The sequence below is a fragment of the Atta cephalotes genome (assembly GCF_000143395.1).
Source record: "Atta cephalotes unplaced genomic scaffold scaffold00011, whole genome shotgun sequence".
In the NCBI taxonomy this organism is placed as follows: domain Eukaryota; kingdom Metazoa; phylum Arthropoda; class Insecta; order Hymenoptera; family Formicidae; genus Atta; species Atta cephalotes.
This window is the reverse complement of record NW_012130075.1, coordinates 5,754,558-5,778,576: the sequence shown is the minus strand read 5'-3', so window position 1 is coordinate 5,778,576 and position 24,019 is coordinate 5,754,558. Positions and strand designations below refer to the sequence as shown.

The window sequence follows — 24,019 nt, the reverse complement described above, 5'->3', positions numbered from 1 at the left end:
TAGATTTTGTGAGACAAATGGTTATATAAGGGGATACGATTTATCCATTCGTAAGTCGAGAAACTTTCAAAATCCTTGCTCACTCTAGCGGTGCTTTACATCAATATAGCTAATTCCATTTAGAGTTTCTAATTCAATATAGCTAATTCCAGTTAGAGAGTCCATTACGGGAGTGGGCTATCTTCCGCGCCTGGATATGCATGAGGGCGTCTACCTAGGAGACGCCGTGACCAACCGCGGTCACGGGCATGCATTCAACACAAATTCCAGTGACCTAGAAATTCCCGTACATACAGTCGAGCTTCAGAGCTTTGAAATCACTGCTTCCTCGAATGTTACTGACGTGAATCTTCTTTAGGGCTTAAAACGCCATTGCTACTCGCAGACTCGTCAGGTCACGAATCGTCCTGACGAAACTCTAAGAAAAGCAAACTCATTTGATAACAAGACTGATAGGATAAAAGATCTTTTACGCCTGGAGCACTTGAATCCCGAAGAAGTTGAACAGTGCTTAATATTAAAGAACGTGAACATCTATTTATCAACAGATAAACTAGATTATACAAACGTGACAAAACATATTACTGTTACGACGACGGACGAAATACTGACACACTAAACAGTACCGATTCCCGCCGATTCATAAGGACGAGATAATGAAACAAGTAAAGCAATTACTAAACGTAATTAACTAAATATAATTAACGACGTAATTATTAGGTGTACAACTTTGCTTCCGCCATTTTCCTATAGATGGCTTTAGCGGTAAGTGGTGGTCGAAATAAATAAATCATAGATGTCATACAATAAACTTGGGCATCTGTCAACATAACCCCATAGAAACATTAGTCTATTTGTGTCTGCATCATAAAGTTATTCTCGATTGAAAATGTCAGTTTACGAGCCAAATTCTCGTCATTTGTGGGAGGTTTTAATTTTTTGCTTCAATATGAAGAAATCTGTGGTTGAGGCTCATCGAATGCTCTCAAATACTTATGGTAAGGTCGCTATTAGTGAAAGAACGTGAATGGTTTCAATGCTTCAAGTGATTTTGACGTCCAAGGTCATGCTCTGTATTTGGTGGGACTCGGCGTAGTGTATTATGAACTGTTAAAACCGACTGAAACAATCACAGGCGATCGGTATCGAACGCAATTGATGCATTGGAGCCGAGCATTGAAAGACAAACGGCCGCAATACAACGAGAGACACGATAAAGTGATTTTGCAGCATGACAATGCTCGATCCCATGTTGCGAAAGTGGTCAAGACATACTTGGAAACGTTGAAATGGGAAGTCCTACCCCATCCGTCGTATTCTCCAGACGTTGCTCCCTCTATCACTTGTTTCGATCAATGGCACACAGCCTGGCTGACCAGCACTTCCGGTCTTATGAAGAAGTAAAAAATTGGATCGATTCATGGATAGCCTCAAAAGATGACCAGTTTTTTCGACGTGAGATTCGTACGCTACCCGAAAGTTGGGAGAAAGTAGTGGCCAGCGATGAACAATACTTTGAATCATAAATGTATAAACAGTTTTTTACAATAAAGCCTCGAATTTCGGAAAAAAAACGGCGGAAGCAAAGTTGTATACTTAATAAATTCTCAATCACCTCGTTTACCTCGTACTTGTGGATTGTTCCCAAAAAGGCGGATTCGAGAGATAACAAGCAATGGCGCACGATGATCATCGATTACCGCTCAGATCCGCGAGAGCAGCGAGCATTGTAATGATATTATAGTAGTGTTCGTTCACATCCGATGGTCTTCTTGGAAATATAGGCGCAAAATTAATACAAGACACGAACGAATTGCCCGAAATAGAAGACGCCATGGTGAGGCGTGCAATTATTATTAGGTGTACAACTTTGCTTCCGCCGTTTTTTTTCCGAAATTCGAGGCTTTATTGTAAAAAACTGTTTATACATTTATGATTCAAAGTATTGTCCATCGCTGGCCACTACTTTCTCCCATTTTTCGGGTAGCGTACGAATCCCGCGTCGAAAAAACTGGTCATCTTTTGAGGCTATCCACGAATCGATCCAATTTTTTACTTCTTCATAAGACCGGAAGTGCTGGTCAGCCAGGTCGTGTACCATTGATCGAAACAAGTGATAGTCAGAGGGACCAACGTCTGGAGAATACGGCGGGTGGGGTAGGACTTCCCATTTCAACGTTTCCAAGTATGTCTTGACCACTTTCGCAACATGGGGTCGAGCATTGTCATGCTGCAAAATCACTTTATCATGTCTCTCGTTGTATTGCGGCCTTTTATCTTTCAATGCTCGGCTCAAACGCATTAATTGCGTTCGATACCGATCGCCTGTGATTGTTTCAGTCAGTTTTAACAATTCATAATACACTACGCCGAGTCCCACCAAATACAGAGCATGACCTTGAATGTCAAAATCACCGTTCTTGAAGCGTTGAAACCACTCACGACATGTTCTTTCACTAATAGCGGCCTCACCATAAGTATTTGAGAGCATTCGATGAGTCTCAGCCGCAGATTTCTTCATATTGAAGCAAAAAATTAAAACCTCCCGCAAATGACGAGAATTTGGCTCGTAAACTGACATTTTTTCAATCGAGAATAACTTTATGATGCAGACACAAATCGACTAATGTTTTTATGGGGTTATGTTGACAGATGCCCAAGTTTATTGTATGACGTCTATGATTTATTTATTTCGACCACCACTTACCGCTAAAGCCATCTATAGGAAAACGGCGGAAGCAAAGTTGTACACCTAATAGGAAATAACGAGAAAATATAATTTCCCTTGTAATAAGGAACCATGTTTTCGCGCGGCTACAAATAGAATACTTGAAAAAAACAATTGATTGCCTCTTTGAAATCACGCAAGAACTACTTAAATCGTTTTCAATTTCAAAGAGGCCCGTAGTTGATCTCCCATGGTACACGAATTGGAATCTACTCACTCTATCGCGAGTTCCGCGATATATCTATTAAAATTAACATGTGTACCAATGAGATTACTACGCCCCCGAAAGCAGAACGATTTAGTATTATTTCAGAAAATCATACATCCGCAATGGATGGCCATAAAGGAATCACCAAAATTCTCAAAACGCTCAAACGAATTAAGAATCGATGTCGATGATTCAGGATGAAGAAGGACAAAATTGCATAAACAAGTGTAGGAATTGTCAACTAAAGAAATTAGTAAGGTTGAAAACTAGACAACCAATGATAATGATCGACACCCTCGGCACCGCTTTTGAGAAAATCGCAATGGACATTATGGGCCCTCTGCCCACGACGAAGAACGGTCATAATAATCCAAGACTTGTTGACAAAATATTCGTTAGCTATATCTTTGATCCAATCCACCACTTGCGTAGCCGATGCGTTCGTTAACAGATTTATCTGCATCTTCGGGGCCCCTAAGGTGATTCTTATAGACCAGGGAATCAACTTTACTAGTAGAAGATGGTTGCGCGAAAATTTCGCATTGAACAATGCAGAACAACTGCCTATAGACCGCAATTGAATGGATCAGTCGAGAGGTCCTATCAAGTTCTATGAGAATATCTAAAACAATTCGCGACAAAGAATAATTGGAACGAGTATTTGGACTTTACCTTTTCTTACAATATCAGCGTCCATGAGGGTACGTGTTATACGCTACATGAGTTGGTATTCGGGAAATTAGCGGCAACTCCATCAAACGATCCCCTTCTGAACGCAATGATCAGCGAAACATCGATTATCGATATCTTGTGAACTTATTTGATAAGAGATTGTCAAACCATTGCACGAGAAAATCTAATTCAAGCAAAGCATAAATATAAGATTAATTACGACCGTAAGGCAAGACCGCAAGATCAACGGGCAATTCCGTATATTTGTTAAAAGAACCATTTAGAAATAAATTAAGCGATCAATATGCGGGTCCATATAAAATAAGTAAAATATTAGATAATAATAATGTCCAGATAGAAATAAATAGTAATAAGAAACGCATTGTACATACTGATAAACTAAAAATTGTTAAGGACATTGTCCCACTTATAAGATTACCTCCGTTCCAGGGTCACTCGGAAGCTGTAACGGAATAGCCCTCTCCGGAATAACCCGGAATATTAGCAAACGAATCCTAGCGCCGAATACCTAAATATACATCTTATATGCCGCGATTCTATTGTTACCCATGATCGCGGTCGGACTGATACGACTGCGGAGGCGAGGGCCTAAATATAATCATCTCTCTCGCTCTTCGATATTGCAACATTGAAGATATCGAACCTAATCAGGAGGAGGTGTACTTGCAGGTATCAGATTATGACTGGTTAGAAGTCATCCAGTGCAAGGTGGAGATCGACCGAACAGTCTATTACTGTGGAATGCACTCGCATATTTCTATTGTAGATAGTATAGTTCTATTGTAGCATATTAGCAGACAAAAGAAGTACGTGCATTAGAATTAGTACGAATTAGAAGCTGATACTTGTCAAAGACTTTACGAAACTGGTTCCATCGTTACATCCACCATCGTCGATCAAATCCAGAGGAACGCGACAGATTGGAGAAGCATCACACTGGCAGGAGCAACAAGCGTGGGCGGAAGGCCATGGCGCGGCGCAGCATAGATAGTTATCTGGGATTACCTGGGTCGTCGTATAAGCCTTGGTTAAAATCATAACAAAATAGTTCGAGGCTAGCACTCAAAAGATCTGTCAACGAAATAATTCTGCCGTCAGGAGTACGCTGCAGAACCGCAGAACGGAGACCTACTGGAAGCAATCTCCGGTCGACCACTGTTGTTTCGACTGATACGATGTGCTGTATGAAGGGATGGCCAACAAACTGTCTTCCGCGCTCAATTCAACACCGGTAATCTACACGGTGACCACACAGGACACGACGTTCGCTCTACCACCAACCAAAACCAATGAAACAGGCCTCTGTAGACCGTCTTTATCGAACGGAACACCCGAAGTTACTAATTTTGGAATCTCAATGAGGACGGATATTTAAGACGCGATCGCAAGTCAGTAAATAACTTAGACATCTTCACGTACATGAATTTTAAATTCATCTACGTGGAGAAACAAAAGGCAACTTACCCGCCTCTACCGCGACGTCATGGAGCAAAAGTGCGCCTTGGAGCAGCAGATCCTTCGAAACGTCCTTTCATTCAAACATCGCGCCAGAGATGGCTTACTGGATCATTTTCCTAGATATACGGCAGTTATGACCGGCAAGGTGATCCACTTGATCAAATGCTTGCCGGTGGAATGCAGACTCAGACATACGGACGCGTATTATGATGAACTTTCAGTGACGTTTAGGAACGCATCGATATTCTTGCTTCCGCGCTCACGCATCATTACTCGCAAATGCATACCCTGTGACTGTAATGCGGTCTAATTCCGGCGATGTACCGGATAGAATGGAACTTCTGAATAACGAACCGATAGAAAGCTCCACCAACGATCCAACTTCTCATTCGACCATCGTGGAAGCCCTGACGCCCTAGCAACCAGTGGAATCTACACGGACGAAGATCTATCCCGGGGAGTGGCCTTACATTTCCCGTGGAGCGACCCTCAGCTGAATACGATAGCGGCGCAATGAGACAATACCACCAGAAAGCGTTTCTATAACAAATCTCTTGAACGAGCAAACCCTTAATAGAATAGCCGAGAGTACAGAACAAAGACTCTGGTAAGGTTTCGTGATCTTCGGCTCAGCAAGCACCGGAATCATGACTCTATCTTCATCAGAATCCGGCAGGTAAAGCTCGTAGTCGACATCATTATCCATGGCTCTTCTATTTATGGATGGAGCATTCACTTATTAAGCGCTCCCTGGAGTTCAGTGACCAGCCTGTTGCTGCCGCAGCCCCAACGACAAGACCGCGGACCAAAGATTATATCATGACCGCGAATTGGTAAACGCCCAAGCAAAAATTCATCCCAGCACCGGAGATAGAAGCGCTCGATTCCGCCACGGTAGCTTCGAAGAAGGAGGCAAAAGTTAGAATGCGGGAACCTGCAACTATTGCAAGGATTATTTTATTCTTGTTACCAAATGTTAAAGACTGACGCAAGAAATATTTATCAATGTAGAAATAAAACAATACAAAAATTGCACTTTAAATTTTTTAAACCTGCTAATAACTATGTTGAATAATATCAGGTATGTAAATATGAAACCGGAATTTTTTAATAGAAAACGTTTATTGCATTGAAAATGATGAAAAATATTTTATTCGAAGTATTGCCCATCGGTAGCTATACATTTTTTCCACCTTTGACAATTTGTGAATGCCACGCAAAAAAATTGTTGCTCTTTTAAGCCAAACCAGTCATTTCTAGATATTTTCGTATATCTTCATAAGAAGCGCTTCTGAGCAAGTACGTGTCCCATCGCAAATAAGTGATAATCGGACGGAGCCAAGTCTGGTGAGTAAGCCGCATGCGAAAGTATTTCCCAACCAAATGCCTCAATCATTTTCTTGACCAGTATTTGCTGTATGTGATGGTGCATTATCATGAAGCAAAATCACTTTGTGTTGCCTTTTTTGATATTCCGATTGTTTTTTATACAAAACTTGATTCAAATTGATCATTTGTTGTCGGTAGCATTCAGTATTAATAGTTTCGCCAGCAACTCATAATAGATAACACCTTTCTCATCCCACCAAATACAAAGCATTGTCTTCTGTCCATAGCGATTTGGCCTTGCAATCGATGTCGATAGTTCGCCTGGAGTTACCCATGATCTTTTACGCTTAGGATTCTCAAAATATATCCACTTTTCATCGCCAGTCACAATTCGATGGAGAAATGATTTTCTTTTGTACCTGGCGAGCAGCATTTCGCAAGTGGTTTTTCGGTTTTTCTGCTGTCTTTCATTCAGTTCATGTGGAACCCATTTTTCCATCTTCTGGATCTTCCCCATGGATTTCAAACGTATGAAGATGGCTTCTCGTGTTACATTCAATTGATCCGCGATTGTTGTTGAGTTTGAGTGTCATCCTCATCCAACAATGCTTGCAATTCGCTGTCTTCAAACTTTTTCGGTAGTTTTCCATGTTCTTCGTTTCTCACGTCAAAATTGCCACTTTTGAATTGTTTAAACTACTCAAACCATTGTGATTTACCAAGAGCATGCTCACCGTAAGCATTCGATGCGATTCTGCAGCAGTTTTCTTCAAATGGTAACAGAAAATCAATGCTGTCCGCTAATCGTAATTTCCAGGCAAAATTCGACATGTTCAACGCTATTACTATATTAACTATACTGTTGTGTTTGAAACTTATATTGTTGTGAGTTGAAAATCTTTGTCAGATGTCAGAATAAGAAAATGGCGTAATGGCGCCGTCTGACGGTAACTACATTGACAGCTACGGCCATCTATTGGTAAATTCCGGTTTCATATTTACATATCTGGTAAACTCCTTTACGCAGCCTATATAATCGAACATATGCTCGCAAATAAACCGCGCTGAACTCACCATGACACTGCGCTAAGGTTCTCGGTAATCCAAAACAATCATTTAATAGGTCGATTAGGTATGTGATGATGTTGCAAGGCTTGTCCTCCACGGCGCTGTATACCCATGATGTTTATTAATTAATAATTTCGTTAACGGTTTCTCGTAATGTGGAGGCACTATTTCCCGCGCTCAGCGGCACGCGCGTGAACTGTGGAAGGGGAATATTATACCCGTCGAACCATGGCACATCGTCAGTGGCTTCGCGAAATGAGATTCACTGGCTTGGGCGAGATCGGTTGCAGAACCATTTAACAAATGAAATTCTTGGCTTTCAAAGAATCGCTGACCTGCGGGCAAGTGTAGGCTGTCTGGCGTTCCTTTCAGCGAATTTCCGGGGGAGAGCGGCTAATTCGCATAGCATGTCATCTCGTTGCGAAAGCATCAGCATTCCTGTGCACCTCGGCGCGTATTCTTTTTCTCTGTCGAGCGCTTCGCGATATCTCGTGATAGGGTCTCACGCTCCTTATGTATTTCGGTACGTTTCATTTCTATCGCTGCCCTCTGATTCCTTAAGCGTTCTTCCCGTTTGGCCAAGGCCTGACGCAGTTTCCAACTCATTCTCATTAAGCTTCGCGTTTGGATTCGTGACTTCATCTCTTTCCTTTTCACGAGTCATCATTTGCGAAGTGGAGCACTCGGCTCTTAACTAATGAATTATGATTTATTTATGAATATTTTCACGATGCAGACTACAGACAAATGTAATGCGCCGAACCGTATTTAGTCTAAGGTTTTATATTAGCTTATCAGCTGGGACATGAATTTTGAAACGTAGCGGCGGAAGATTCGCGGGGTCCGCTTTACCGTACCGCATCCCATCGCTGTTACCAGTTATTACCTCGACAGGCTTGATCGCGTTGATTGGTGAAAAATATCGTGCGCATCTGCGAGATAGTGACAATCATAGATTCGTTGCTGTTCCATAGTTGTTCACCCGTGTCGATTAAATAAACTACGAATCGCGCACGTACGTCGGTGCAGGTATTGCAGGTTCGCGGCCGGCCGCACTGAGAAAAGGGACCGTGAACACCGAGAGCAAGTCGAAGCGGTGTGATAGTTCGATATATAGATAATGACGGCGCGATAGTGTCCCGTTCTCACATCTGATGGCGCTGCACTGTAACAGGCATCACATAGAACGTCTCGACTGACTCGATTTATATAGATCTGAGATAAAACGCAAGTGAACTGGCGATATGCCAGTTATCCAAGCTCGATATGAATTGTCATCCTCGATGTTATGTGTTCCGGCAGCGGGGTACATCATACTCGAACGTTGTAGCGCAGTGTATTTGAATACGTGGTTACGCGCCGTCACACACTGAGTAGAGACGCGTCGCGCGGTGACATGATGAGATAACGCTGACGCGTTCAAGGCTATTTGGCCGTATGGCGGCCCGAGCTTCGCATAGCTGAAAAAATGCTAGATTCCACGGTTGTGAACCGATGCGTTAAGTTGTTTTCTTATCCTCGTCCCTTGAACCAAGCGTAACTCGGATGTCTCGAAGCTCCTATCCAACAACAGCATGCCTTGAAGATTTTTTATGTCCCTCAGATTCCACGTGGCAGTTGACTTGCTTCACTCGCGATTCGTTTATCGCGCACAATTAGTCGAGGGTATATAGCGAGGAGAGGGACGTAAATAATTTGTACTGGGATTTATAATTCGTGTATAAATTTATTATTAATGAGGGTCAGCTCCTTACAATCCTTGTTCACATAGTTATAAAATAAGGCTCATTAGCTGTTACTAATTACCACTATGGGATGATTAATTACAAAATAACTTTAGTTATTTTGTTTAAAATCGGATAGCTTCTGGTAGGACACGTGGTTGTTCGATCAAATAGAATTCAAATAGAAAGTTCGATTCGTATTTCCAATGTGCCGAATATTTCGGATCAGTAAGGAAATCACCACAGAATATACAAATGCCGATGAAATGTTCAAATTATTGCATGAATACTCTTTGTTGTAAATATCACGAAAATTGCGAGCGAGTGAGTAATACATATCTCCATACAAGGGGACTCACATAAAACAAGCACCTTGAAAAAATCTAAAATCACACTGTAAGTTCTTCGTAGTAGACTCTAGAAACTACAGTGTTGTAGATTAATTATAAGCGTAACATTTAATTTTAAGAATTGTACTTAGCAACATAAAAAAGTTATGACAATTTATGGAAAACTATTTTCATATAAATTCTGCTAGTTCTAAAGTTTAAGTTCGCTATATTGGGCCATTAAAAATTTTTTGTTTTAATATAAATTTGAAATTAACAACCCCAAAAACTCCTAAGCACTGAGTTTCACGCAAATCCGTAAAAATTTCACAATTATAACCATATTGTGAATCCACCATTTTGAATTTTTTGCTTTGACATCAGATTCGATATCAATGACTCTAAAAATCATAAGTACCGAATTTCAATACAAATCCATCAACATTTTGGTCACTTTTTGGAATTCCAAGCCCATTATGCATCGTGTGGACACCTATGGACCGTGCCAATCATCGCTTGGGAAGCTATGGATCGAACCAATCAGAACACGCCGTTTAATTATCTCATTACTTTTCACTCTTCACCACCAACTAATCCGAGTACGCCATTTCAGACAGAACCGTTTAGGCTACGCCTTCGGCGCCGGAGGTAGAGGGAGTTTGTTTTGACGGCTCGTAGCTACTTACTTACTATTAGTTTCATTTCGGAAAGGAACAGGAACACGCGTTTAATCAGTTTAAAACAATCTCTTAGCGACAGACCTATATCACGCTTATATTATCCTATTGCGGAAACAGAACTGCATATCGCGCATCAGCTCTCAGATTTGATTCTATACTTACAGCGAGCTTTCGTGATGAATGAAGATCGAACGTTTCGATATATAGTGAATATGATAGCTATAAGTTAGAGGTATTAGCGATTGTTAAAGCGTTAAAAAAGTTTAACGTATATTTATAATCGAATCTCATTCATCATAGTAACAAACTATAAGGCGTTCATGCAAACCATGAAGAAAAAGGACATTGTGGGTCGTAAAATGGGTTTTTCCTTGAAGATTTTGAGAAGTCTCGTGTAACACTTTATATTGTCAACATCTCGGCTCTGATTTCGTCTTCTTGCTTAATTTCTGCGTTCTCTTTTGTGAAAAGTGCTGCCTTTACTTCTTAGCTCGCTGAACATTTTTTGTTTTATTATAGTTGCTGATTATTGCAACACCTCAGTTTTTATCTTCTAATTTTTTATTTTTAAGGGTTGGGTAAATTAATATTTTTTTTAAACTAAATTAAACTAAAATTAATGGCTTATAAAATTAATAAAATTAAATTAAAAGTTGAAGGAATAAAGAATTAACTTAGTAAAAGTTAAGATTGAATTAATTTAGGTTTAAAAAAAATTAATAAAAAAATTATTTTTGGAATTAGAATGTCCTAATTTTTCTTATAATGACATTACTTTAAAGTCAGTTTACAAATATAGATTATTATAATAGATAAATTTAATTTACACTTACAAATACAGATTATTAGATAAATTTAATTTTATATTCACATGTAAGTTACTTATATATATTATATATATAACTTACATGTGAATATAAAATTAAATTTATTTAATAATCTATATTCTAATATAATAATTTATCTAATAATCTATATTTGTAAGTGTAAATGTTTAAAATGTGACTCTTTTTTGTAGAATCTTGCAAGAGAGAAAAGTAATGTTTGCATTATTTCTTTTTCTTTAACTTTTATCTAATCTTATCTTTCTAATCATTTCTTTTTTTAACTTCTAAAACGGCTGTTCATGTTTACGACTACATCGACTAAATATTTGTTACAAAGATAAACGTAAAAATTTAGGAAATGGATATTTCTAGGCAGTTCTACAATAATTCTTTATCTAAGGCTTATTTCATATTTATGTTGCTGAAATGTAACATTTATGATACCTAAAATTAGTATGATTCAAATATAAGCGGGAATTGACAAAATCTAGCCAATCAATAAAAATTCTAACATATGATATGACTATTATTATATATTTCTTATCATAAAATCATTGAACTTTTTCTAAATTAATTTCTCTAATGTTTAAGACTTTAAAAAAAATATATATTAGCATTAAGAGAGGTAAAACAATTTTTAATTAAAAAAGTCAATAAATTAAAGTTTAAAAGTAACTAAGTAAATTAATGCATTTAAAAAGAATAACTTTTAACTTAATTTAGTCAATTTAATTAAAAAGAAATAAAATTAAAATGTTTTAAAATTAAAATTTTTTTTAATTATTAACGTTTTAACTAGTTACTACCCAACCTTGCTTTTAACGTTTTCGCGAATACTGGTCGGCGAGCAGAATGTATTTCTGTGAGTGACGCGATCTTTCTGCGTTTCGTTACTTTATTAGTACGTTTGTACTACATTAGTTGTGTGCTTTTCATTACATTCTTGTCATATTTTATCATTGTGTAATAATGTAATAATTTCTATAGTCACGTAATAATTTTATGTTCATCTAGTCATTATATTGTTTGTTCGTCATTCGCTTCTGTCTTTGTTTAAAGATAGATATAAAGACAGATATAAATAATTATTTTGTTATTGTATTAATTTGCTGTGTACCTTTGTTGTGTGATCCTAAACATATTCTCTTATATTGTATCTACTATCGCGTAAACTGTTCTCTTATACTGTGTCTAATTTCGTGTATTTTAGCATGAATCAGTCGACGTATACTAAATGTAAATGCTTTATTTCGCGTAAGCGTTCTTGCGCTTTCTGTGGCATTGATAATAATTTGTGCCCCTCCGATGATTGCGTTCCTGTTTTCAACTGGGAGTGAGTTGTTGCCTCTGCTTAGACTTGCTGCTGCCTTCTCATCGCCTTTTATTTCACCTCTACCTGACGAAAATGACGGAATGCGGTGTCATTCTTTTCAGATGTCTTCTGATATCTCATCGGCTCTTTCTGCAGTTAAGTCCTTCTTGTCTACTCCAACTAAATCCATAACTTCTTTGGAGAATTGCTCGTTGGGTCTCTCTAATTCTCCCTGATCGGCTTGAGCATCTCGCCGGTACTCTCACTAACATTTTTCTGAGTCTGAGTCTCTCCATCTTGCTCGCGATCGAATGGAGGTCGTCTGCGCATATCGCTTTTCTGGTGTACCATTTTCTGACTTGCATTTTATAGAGTCATGCCTATTCTGTGCGGCATGTATAATCGACGCGATCCTGTGTCTGGGCGATTTCAATGTCGATATGCTCGGTCAAATTGATTATAACGCCAAACTATTATTCGATATCGTGTCACTTTTTCTCTTAGGTAATTGATTGATACTCCAACTCGTTTAACATTTAATTCGGAAACCTTGATTCTTAGTTTTATCTCGTCGACCATCAATGTAGTTGAGTGCGGAGTCAGCAATATGATCAGTGTGAGTGATCATCTTACCATCCACGCAACGCTGGCTATTCCACGATCACATCATCCTAGTCGTGTGTCTTTCTCGCATAACATTCATGCAATCAGGCCTGAGAACATCGAGTATGAGTTGGGACTAATTGACTGTCCCTTTTATATGCGGCGCCGTTGATGAGATGGTCTCTCACTTTATTGCCTCTCTTATTGAAATTTTTCACCGACTCGTCCCGATTATTTGTAGGCGTGTTTCTCGTTCTCTCGCGCCGTGGCTAAATGGTGCAGTTCGACTCATTGAACTGAAAAAATGTGCCCTTCTTAGATACAGACAATTTCAGTCTCCTGCGGACTGATAGCGGTACAAGAGTTTGCGGGATGATGATATCAATATGACATGATATGAATATTACTGTTCGTTGTAAGAAAAAGTCCTTCCTCTCTACCTCTCTTATAACTAATTCTTCGCTACAATTCTGGAGAAATCTCCGTGCCCTTGGCGATGCACAATCCTCTGCTTCTATATTTCTTACCATAGAAATCTTTCTCTCTTGAATAATAATTTTCTTAATTAATTTTCTATTCTACCTTCTTCGTTTTATTCCTCTAACTTTTTTACTCATCTTCTTTCCTCCTCTTCTCACGTTTCCTCGATCTTCAACTTTGCTCCAATCATTCCCAATGATCTCTACAATATTTTTAAGCGTATTCGCTTGACTTCCTCTGGATCTCTCCGATCACATGCTTCTACTGTGCCATCCTCAATGTCTCTTGATCCTTTTCTCTATATATTAAATTTCTTCCTTTCTCACAGTACCTTTCCCTCCTTTTGGAAACATTCAATTGCTCTTCCCATTCCTAAAAATAAAAATCCTTCTTTTCCTTCATCTTTTTGCCCTATCTCGCTCCCTCTTTCCTCTCAAAGCTGCTTGAGTGTATCTGCTACTCAATTTAATGCCTTTATCTCAAATTTTAATATCCTTCCCTCCAATCTGTCTGGTTTTTGTCGATCTCAGCACGAAGACGGAATTGTTTCACATCTCTGACGTCTCATTCGTAATTTCGATAATTGTCACTTTATTTTCATCGTTGCGCTAGACTTCACAAAGACTTTCGATAATGTTGACAATCTCCTACCAATGATCTACTTTTAATCAAACTCAAGTTATGTGATCTTTCTTATCCTACTCTCTCGCTAATCTCCTCGTTTCTTACGAACTACACACAGCAAGTCCTCATATATAATCTTTTTTCTCTTTTCTCCTCTCGTGCTGTTCCCCAGGATTCCATTCTCGAACCCTTAATTTTTAATATTTTTGTCTCTGATTTCTAATGTTTCTCTATCCTCCGAGCTCTTCATAGTAGTAAAAGTAAGCCGGTTCTAACTCGGGTCTTCTGAGGAGGGAGAGGGGAGGTGCGAGGGGAGAGGACCCACAGCGCGGAGGGGGAGGTCCGCGGGGAGAGGAGGGAGTGATGTCACTAGGCGAGGAGGTGACGTCACGAGAAAGAGGGAGGGAAATGGCATCATTAGGCGAGGGGGAGGGGGGGATACGGAGGACGAGGATGTCCCAGATGCGGGAAATTATGTAGTGGGAAATTATGTAACGGAAACTTGCGTCCGCATCGCGATAAAAACATGGCGAGGGGTCAATGGCCGCCGTCGCCTCCGGGCACAGTCCGGTCTTCTCCATCACCAGGCGCGATCCTTATTGCATACACTATACATATCATGTATATCATACTTACCATCTCAAGTATCGCCATCTTCTTGTTACGTAATTTTTCCTTCAGCGTTTATTACATGCGATTAGTATACAAGAAGACGTCGCGCTCGAAAGATTCTACCTCAGCATTTTTGTCGCTTGCAGAACTTCGCATTGAAGCTCAATTAAACGTATATCTATTGAATAGCTATCAGACTGATATTTACCAAGTGTACAAGTATGAAATGACGATTTGAGAAACAGATGGCGCACCAATGCAGTGTGAAGTACAAAGATTTAACATTATACGTCATTTTATTGTACCATCAACAAGTGTCAAACGCGCAAAGTGATTTGATTGAAAAGTATTTGCATAGTATTGTGTTGCTGTGTTTAATATGACGAAATTTGTACCAAATAAGGAGCATTCGCGGACAGCATTAATTTTTTTGTTTTCATTTGAAGAAAACTGCTGCGGAATCATACCGATTACTTGGAAAAGCTTATGATGAACATGCTCCATCGCAAAAAAAGTGTGAACTACAGTTTCAGCGTTTCAAAATTGGAGATTTCGATGTTGCAGACAAGGAACACGGAAAACCGCCCAAAAATTACGAAGACGTGGAATTACAAGCATTGCTGGATGAAGATGATTCATAAACACAAAAACAACTCGCAGAGCAATTGAGCGTTAGTCAACAAGCTGTTTCCAATCGCCTATGAGAGATGGGAAAGATTCAGAAAGTCGGCAGATGGGTGCCACATGAATTGAACGAAAGACAGATGGAGAGACGCAAAAACATATGTGAAATTTTGTTCGAACGATACAGAAGAAAGTCATTCTTGCATCGTATCGTTACTGGGGATGAAAAGTGGATTTTTTTTGAGAATTCCAAGCGCAAAAAATCATGGGTAGACTCAGGCGCACCATCCACATCGACCGCAAGACTGAATTGCTTTGGCAGGAAGATGATGTGTTTGGTGGGACCAGAAGGTGTCTATTATGAGCTATTGAAGCCTGGCGAAACGGTTAATACCAAACGCTATTAACAATAATTGATTTATTTGAACCGTTCGCTGCTTAAAAAACGACTAGAATACCAAAAGAAGCAACACAAGGTCATTTTTCTTCATAACAATGCTCCATCACATACGGCAAAACCAGTTCGGGACATGTTGGAAGCACTCAGCTGGGAAGTTCTATCCTATGCGGCTTACTCACCAGATTTGGCTCCTTCCGATTACCACTTGTTTGCATCGATGGGTCATGCATTGGCTGAGCACCGCTTTGGTTCGTACGAAGATGTGAAAAAAAGGCTCGATGAATGGTTCGCGGCAAAAGGGGAAGATTTTTACTGGCGTGGTATCCACAAATTGCCCGAAAGATGGGAAAAATGTGTAACTAGCAATGGAGCATATTTTGAATAAATCTCTTTTTATCATTCTTCCGAATTTAACGTGTTTTTTTGGGAAAAAAGTCGTCATTTCATACTTATATACCTGGTAATAGCTATAAACAATTAACAGACTAATATTTAACAATTATATAAAATATAATAATAAGAGCTCACATTTTTTATTAGAGCATCGAGACAAAGGATGAGAATAAAAGAAAATACATATGTAGTAAATGCAAACAAAAATTTTTTATTCACATTACACTTATTACATAGATTTTTTCTCATTTTTTTATATATTACATTTTTATTATATTTTTTTTCGACAACATTTGAATGCAATCGATGGTTCGAACATCGCTAGCAGCGCTTTCTGGAAAAAGAAAACGAAAAATTTTTTTGACTAATCGCTTTTTCCGAGAATAAAATGCACTAGTCTTAACCGCGATATCTTATGGCTTATATTTTGATGGCATTGATGATATTGATGATGAGGAACACGTTGGCGATTTTGATGCTTTTTCACCAAGACATTCCCAATATCTCGCTTTTTCCCTTGATGGTGGACTTGGTGGACCTGGTGACAAGAGACGGTATCCCTTGCATTCGATCGATTTTCGGTGTATATATTCTTTTACTCGATGTGTCTTATCGCTCGCAATCGAAGATTACTTTACGATCGAATGAAAAAAAGCTATTAGGTGTACAACTTTGCTTCCGCCGTTTTTTTCTGAAATTCGAGGCTTTATTGTAAAAAACTGGTTATTTATGATACAAAGTATTGTCCATCGCTGGCCATTACTTTCTCCCATCTTTCGGGTAGCGTAAATCCTGCGTCGAAAAAACTGGTCATCTTTTGAGACTATCCACGAATCGATTCAATTTTTTACTTCTTCATAAGACCGAAAGTGCTGATCAGCCAGGCCGTATGCCATTGATCGAAACAAGTGATAGTCAGAGGGAGCAACGTCTGGAGAATACGGCGGGTGGGGTAGGACTTCCCATTTCAACGTTTCCAAGTATGTCTTGACCACTTTCGTAACATGGGGTCGAGCATTGTCATGCTGCAAAATCACTTTATCGTGTCTCTCGTTGTATTGCAGCCGTTTGTCTTTCAATGCTCGACTCAAACGCATCAATTGCGTTCGGTACCGATCGCCTGTGATTGTTTCAGTCGGTTTTAACAGTTCATAATAATACACTACGCCGAGTTGATCCCACAAATACAGAGCATGACCTTGGACGTCAAAATCACCGTTTTTGAAGTGTTGAAACCACTCACGACACATTCTTTCACTAATAGCGGCCATAAGTATTTGAGAGCATTCGATGAGCCTCAACCAGCAGATTTCTTCATATTGAAGCAAAAAATTAAAACCTCCCACAAATGACGAGAATTTGGCTCGTAAACTGACATTTTCAATCGAGAATAACTTTATGATACAGACACAAATCGACTAATGTTTTTATGGGATTATGTTGACAGATGCCCAAGTTTATTGTGTGACGTCTATGATCTATTTATTTCCACCACTTACCGCTAAAGCCATCTATAGGAAAACGGCGGAAGCAAAATTGTACACCTAATATATATACTGTTTATATACACTGTCAGATCGGTGACATGTCGTCACATATTAAGAGAAGCGTTGATGCTGTTTATATAAATATACTAATGAGATGTGAAAAATATAAACCAGAACCGCTGCTGCCTTTTACTTTTAAAGAAAGTGTGGCCCAATAGGCAAAGGGACAAAGAAGTCACAAATGAAATATATAATATGTTATAAGCGCTCAGTTCCACAGTTGGTGTCCTGGAAGACGAACGAATCGATCGCTTCGGTTATTGAGATTAATGATAATTAAGAATAATGGAAAAAGTATGGATAACTATCGTGCGAACGTTGAGAACATAACCAACGTAATCGAGTATATTAGAAACGTGGATCCGGAACAGTTTACGAATATCAGAGAGGGAGTGTTTGAAGTGTTCAAAGAAAAGGAAGTAGATTTTGAAGAGATAAAGGATCAAAATTCCGACAAAGAAATGTTATCCAACGATACTGGTTATACTAGTGATATGAGCGAGTATGAAATCGATCGTGTAGAAAAATTTATGTTGGCTTCAGAAATCCGTCGAATGCTCGTATTAAGCACTGTATGATCCACAATTATTATACAACGGGTGCTTTAATCATATGCACAGCATGATTCGTATAGCTGACATTAACGATGTAAGAATGTATCATGTCAGGGAGCATAAGACTGGTTCTTTCGGTAGGCTAGATGGCAAGTTGTGCATGAATTTCAGAGGGTTTTGTACAGTATATTCTCGTGTCCACATTAAAAAAGAACCATTATGAACAGTATTGTGAATGGTATTGCGAACGAAAATGAATACGAAAAAAGTGCCTGAAGACTATGATCCACGGAGGAGAAACAAAGATGCGCGAAGTATATCGCCAGTGCAGTTCCCATGTGATCGATAATACACGTGGTGCGAAACAGGGAGTCATCATCAATGACGATAACGATGAAAAGTAATATTGACGATTGATTAAGACGGTTAGGAGACAAAACGTGCACATTGACTTCGAAGAGAGATTTTGGTACAAAACTTTCAATTTAATAAAAGAACAGTGTTATAACACTCAATGAATAGTGAAGAAAAGATTCAATATAGCTGCAGGCGTATTAAGATTCCCGCGGATGGTGAGAAGTTGAAGTAAGAATAACAAGTTAGTGATGGCATACTACGACAGTGAGAAGAATCCTAAAAAAATATTCTCGTGACTTGTGTGATAAGTATATGTGTAACCAAGTATGCTACCCCTGTAAAGAATGCACTTTAGTAGACGAATATAATACCAAGGTGATAAAACATTATGACATTCTAAATGTAAAACGATGCTGCAACGTGTGTGAACGAGTCACATGCAAATGTGCTATGTGATCTAAAAAAAAATAAAAAAAAGACATGGAAAATCATAAGCAAGTGGAACGCGAATTGTTGGAGCTGCGGCCAAGTCACTACTCTGGTGGAGTGTTTCACGTGGCTGCAACGATGCGACGAGTACATCAAGCAGCTCGAAGAACTTTGTCGCGCTTCGCCGTTGGACACAGACAATCTGCGGTGGCGAGGATCGCGCGACTCGCGGGTACAAAGTCGCAATTGGAGCGACGTTTCGTGCACATTGGTGATGAGTACGCGAGTAGCAACGAATGATCTCTTGTCTGGCGAGAGATCAATGCCGCGTTTGAAAGCCGTATATTGACAGGTGTGGTGATAAACTCTAATCACATCGAGCCTCAGCGGTTTTTAGAAGACGCTGGCAATGTAATTCTAGAACGAGTGCGAGACGCTGTAGAAAGACACGGTAGTGTAAAAGTAAACACCGCGTGAGTTCAACGGTGAGTTTGCGAAGGATAAATGTGCTAATAAGAGCATAATTACAAAGAACAACAATATATCGATTTTCGCGAGTGAGCAGCACATCATCGAGTTTACCCTAATATCGCTCGAAAAGTTCCAAGAACGCGACAGTGAGTGGGCATTGTCACATATATTGAATTTGACTATCAATATGAACAAATTAAATTCTATGCGTGCGGGATGTCATATCAAAGTGACGCGGGAAATAACGACGAAACGAGCGGTGATCAGTGTGCGTACGATATACAATGCGTGTTTCGCGTAATCGGTGGTCACCGCTCTATATCTAGCTGAAAAGTATACGAAGCTAGAGTTATCGTATCCGCATTATACGACAATATTGAATCTCACAAACATTGAGTTTCCAATGACTTTAAAAGAACTTTTAAATTCGAATGATTGAACGCGATGTCGATCAATGTATATGGCATTGAAAATGGACAGATTCTTCTTTTGCGACTCACCGATGACAAGAAGGAGAAGCATGTCAACTTCTTGTACGTAGAGATTCACACAATGACAGCATTAGACACTTTGCGTGGATAAAAAATCTATCGCGTCTCGTAAGATCGCAAATTACTAGAAACAGGAACAAGAAGTTTTTTTCTGCGACCGGTAAATATAATAAGAAAAATTTATAAAAAAAAAACAATATTTAAAAAAAACAGTAAAAAGAAATAGTGAAAAATGATTTCTCTATTATTTACAGATGCTTTCATTATTTTAGTACGAATGAAAAATTGCAATCGCACGCAATGGATTGTCCGAAGATCAATGATTGCGCGATCAGACTGTCGAGCATGGATGACAAACATGGCTCGAATTTGGAAACAATAAGGAGCTGCAATAAGGAGCGCGTCCCATTCATTGTCTATGCTGATTTGGAGTGTTTTCTACAAAACACGAAAACAAAACCCGATAGAGAAGATGCATCGTCGTATATACATATCAACAGCACGAAATATTTAGTATAGAATACTACGTGCGACATTCGTACGATGACACATCATCGTCACATCGGTTCTGTCGCGATGAAGGCTGTATAGCGTGGTTTGCGGGATAACTCAACGATTTGGCGCATCGATTAAAAAATATCGTATCCGCTAATATGCCCATGAAAATATATCGAAAGAACAATGTAATAACGCGACGCGATGCCATATTTGTGAGAAACCGTTCGCGTCGGACGACACGCGAGTTCGTGATCATTGTCATCTCACCGGTAGATACCGCGGACCAGCGCATTCAAATTATCACTTAAATTATAAAAATTCGTTCTATATTCCGGTCGTATTTCACAATTTATCGAGTTATGACACCCATTTTATAATTAAGGAAATTGCTACCGCGTACGATGGACATGTAGATGTACCAATAACGAAAGGAAATATATTTCATTCACTGAACATGTCGATAGCACCAATGACAAAAATGAAAAGAATTTTCAGAAAAATGATGTAAAATTAAGATTCATTAATTCTTTAAAATTTCTAAATGCAAGTCTCGATAAATTGGTGTCGTATCTCGACAAAAATAAATTCTACGTTCCGAATTTTGCAAGCTCAGCGCGGAGGATTTCTATCTTCTCTCACGAAAAGGTATCTTTCCGTACTAGTACATTGACTGCGTCGAAAAATTAAAGGACACGTGCTTACTATCGCGTGAATTATTTTTCATTTTGTTGACAGGCGATACCATATCCGAGAGCGATTACGCTCACGCCGTGAACGTATGGTAGCGATTCTCCATCCAACGCTCGGCGAGTACAGTGATTTGTACTTGAAAACTGATGTCTTGTTATTAACTGTTATTTTTGAAAATTTCCGCAATAGTTGCGTCGCGAGTTATTATCTCGATCCCGTGCATTATTATACATTGCCAGGTTTCACGTGGGACGCCATGCTGAAACATACGCGTGTAAGATTCGAGTTGCTCACCGACATTGATATGGTCATGTTCATCGAGCGCGGTATATGCGACGGTTTCAATCAATATTCCAGCAAATCGCGCATGCTAATAATAAGTATGCATTCGATCCATCGAAATCGTCGTCGTACTTGATGAACTACAATGTGAATAATCTATCTGGATGGGTCAACCTTTGCAATATAACCTTTGCAATACGCCGAATTTCGATGGGTCGAAGACATTGCGAACTTTGACGTGAGCGCGATCGCTCCACCGGTTATACTCGAAATTGATCTCGAGTATCCGCAGCATCTACATGACCGATACACTGACCTATCTTTCGGCCCAACGCGTGATAAACCGGCAAGCGCGAAGATAAACTTCTCGATGTTATACGATAAGCAGCGTTACATCATCCACTATCGCAACCTGCAACAATGTACTCGTCACGGTCTTCGTGTAACAAAGATTCACTGGGTGCTACAATTCACTCAATCTCTATGGCTCCGCAATTACATTGAACTCAATACACAATTTAGAACGCGCGCAAAAAACGATTTTGAAAAAAATTTGTATAAACTAATGAACAACGCAGTATTCGGTAAGACCATGGAAAATGTGAGCAATTACTACACATTAATGTAAAATTAATAACAAAATGAGATAGACGATACAGTGCGGAGGCAATGATTGCGAAACCGAATTTTCACAGCCGCAGTGTCTTTGCGGAAAATTTGATCGTCGTCGAAATGTGCAAACTCAAAATAAAGTTCGACAAGCCGATGGATATGTGCATACTTGACATATCGAAAGTCTGCTTGTATGAATTTCACAACGAGTATATGTTACCACTGTTTCGCGACAAATGCAAGATCATGTACACCGTCACGGACAGTCTCATTTACCATATAGAATGCGAGGACGTTTACGAAACTATGAAACGCGATATCGACACGATAGATTCGACGAGAGATTATTCGGCAGATAACGTGTATGATATGCCTCTCACGAATAAAAAAATAACCAGCTTGATGAAGGACGAAAATAATGGTGCGATAATGTTCGAATTCGTTGACCTAAGAGCGAAGATGTACGCGGTGAGAGTGGATGGCAAGAAGGATATTAAAAAGGTGTAAAGAACGTCGTAGCGCGGACGATAACGTTCGATGATTACATATGGGGTTTGAAGAGAAATGACTCATCGTCAATCGTGTATACGATCTAAATTACACGAGGTATACACGATATCCGAATCGAAAATCACTTTGAGTCGATACGACAAGCGATACGTTGTACCGATACCGGACTCGCTGGAGACGTTACCGTGAGGGCATTGGCAGATAACTTTGTAATATATGTTATTATTGTGTACTACTTATTGTAATTTTTTTTTTTACATTTATACACACTTTTATTTTTACATTTATACAAGTATTATTATTATAGTATGTTTTTATGTAATAGCATTTTATTATTATTATTAGTATTACGATTATTGTACTTTCATATAATACATATCGTATGTTTTTAACATTTATATAAGTATTATATACTACTAGTATTTCAATTTACATTTTATGTATGCCATATTTTTTATCATTTATGTGTTATTAAATATTATGTACTATTATTATTAATTGTAATTTACACGTAATGCATGTTTTTTTATATTTATAAGTATTACTATTATGTTTTATGTAGTACCATTTATTATATATTACTATTATTTTTCATTTTTTATGTATCGCACGTTTATATCCGTATACTCCAAAAGAAGATAGAAAGAATAAAAAAAAATATTTTACACGTTTATATTGCTATATTTTTTATGTAGAAATAAAATATATGAATCAAAATTTTATCAAATAACATTGTTTTTCAAATAACATTGTGTATCCATAAATTGTGCGATCCATCAAATCCAGCCACTTGACACCTTGTCTCCCTTCCTGCGCGTACTTTCTCCACGAGATACACGCCGAATGAGTAGCGCGATGCAACTCGTGCTCATAAAACGCTCCAGTGACGGATTTTTCGCGATAATCCTCGATATGTTAGGTTACAGGATTGGTCCATCGCACCTTAACGATTGTAAATATTTCGTGATCCAATATGGTGTGTAACCCTTCTCAAAAATCGTCTTGTACTTGCTCACGCGTACTCAATCACATCATCGAGATTGTCGAAGGTTGAGTTCAATGATGTTTACACGCACTCATGTAAGGTCATGCACAATCAGCTCATCGGCAATCTCGATGATGCGACGGAATAAATGTAATTGATTAACATGTAATTGAGTGATATCGATAATAACTGTATCACTTTGAACTGAGAAGGAGGAGGAGGAGGAGGCAGTCTTCTCAACTTTATTGTTTTTCTTTTTATCATCCATATTTATTAACTTCTTTTTTGTGTGAATGGCCCTGACTCTAACACAGAGTCGATACAGCCAGAATCGAAAATGTCGCTTATGATGAGTAACAAAAACAATGTGTAGAATTCGAAAAAGAGTAACATAAACTCAATTGCGCATTTGAAGCCGGTCACACTTTCCGAAAACGAAAAACGATAATGTAATAATAGCCGATTACGCGCGGACAAAGCAGGGTAAAAGCTGAGAATCAA

The 24,019-nt window shown here is 38.9% G+C and overlaps 1 pseudogene; it reads left to right on the top strand.

Annotated features, from left to right (window-relative positions):
• Positions 1 to 21,433: 21,433 nt before the first annotated feature.
• On the top strand, positions 21,434 to 22,039 carry LOC105617156 (annotated as a pseudogene).
• Positions 22,040 to 24,019: the final 1,980 nt, after the last annotated feature.